Below are 1,489 nucleotides of genomic sequence, written 5' to 3'. Positions count from 1 at the left end.
AACTTGAGTGAAACGGGGGTTTGCGGGGACGGGGCCCCCCAAGCCGCCTCTCTGCCGGGCGCGGGAGGTGCTACCGCTCCGCCGCGGCGCCTCTCGGGTGCTGGGAGAGCGTCCTGGGGCTCCTATGACTTGCAAAACCGGGGCTTTGCCACGGCCATGTGGGGCGCTTTGGATTTGAGTGCGCAGGGGCCAAAGCAACGGGCTGCTCTGGGGGCTTGGAAATGCTCCCAAGAATTTTGTTGAGCCATTGAATATTATATTCTTGTAAAAACTCAGAAGCCTGAAAACCGCTTGCCACTGTCAACGTAAAAACATTTCTGTGGAGCAAATTTTCTCTCCCTTACAGAGAAAATACGAAGATGTGGAGCAGTTATCTATCTAGATCCCTTGTTTTGCATACTTGGGTGAGAGATTGGGCAGCAGCACCTTTCCGAGCAGTGTGGTAATGCCATGGGGATGCTTGGCTCCCTTAGCTCAGTGCTTATAAAGCTGGTCTCTTCACCACTTGCGTTATGCTGGTATCAGGCATGCATTTCTCCTCTAAGCCCTGTGATTCTGCCCTGATGGTTGCTGTTTCTATCTTGCATGCCCTCGTTTTTCCTCTTTTTGTTTTTAAATATTGCTATCATCTGGGGCGCAGCTGTAGGTGCAGCCTCCCCTCTGGGTAGAGTCTTACAGTAGGTCCCCAGAGTGACTGTAGGCTTCTTGGTTTTCATTTTCTGTTTTATTATTGCAAAATCTTGCTCTGAATCTCTCTGTATCCACCCCGAGCCCAGAGTTTGTTTCGGTGCTCAGCCTGCGTTTATCGGCGTTTCTCATGCAGTGGAACTTTGTTCCACAGGGAAGTTGGGGCATAAGAGCTGTCTTTTCTCTTCTAAATGCATTCGGCCTCCTAGATGCTGCATCGTTTTCCAAATGCTGATGCATTGGGTGTTTTTTTTTCCTTTTATGTCTGTCAGGATTTTTTTTCTTCAACATAAGCAAGAGATTTTTTTTTTTCTTTCCCTTACCACCAGCTTTGCTTCAGGTTTTTAATTTTTAGGTCCTTTGTCTTGCAGTGAATGCACTTATTTGTTTTGCTGTTTGTTTGGTTTTTCTCATGCTGGTCCTCAGTTCACGTCTGCTTTGCCCATAGCTCTCTGTATATCCATCGGTGCTGTGAGGCTCTTGTCATGAGGAGACCTACGTATGTTTGTGTACTGTGACTCCTCCCCTGCTTACTTCTCGATATTTAAATCTTTGCTGTTTAAACCCTGCTAAACTGTACAAATCTCTTAACAGCTCTCATCACCCGTGAGCCATCTGAAATATTCCCTTGCATCTTGTCTCCTCTTGGACTCCTGTATTTGGCTGTGGATTTCTGGAGGACTGTGAGCTCTCAAAACTTGTCCTATCATTTTAAGAGCCCAAGATGCTGTTTAAGTGTATTTTTCTCTTGCATTTATCCAAAGGCAAAGAATTGGTCTGTTCTTTGGTCTAAATCTGGCCC

This window comes from Egretta garzetta, unplaced genomic scaffold, assembly GCF_000687185.1.
Source record: "Egretta garzetta isolate BGI_Z169 unplaced genomic scaffold, ASM68718v1 scaffold27, whole genome shotgun sequence".
Classification (NCBI taxonomy): Eukaryota; Metazoa; Chordata; class Aves; order Pelecaniformes; family Ardeidae; genus Egretta; species Egretta garzetta.
The sequence above is the reverse complement of the archived record's forward strand: the minus strand, read 5'-3'. Positions refer to the sequence as shown.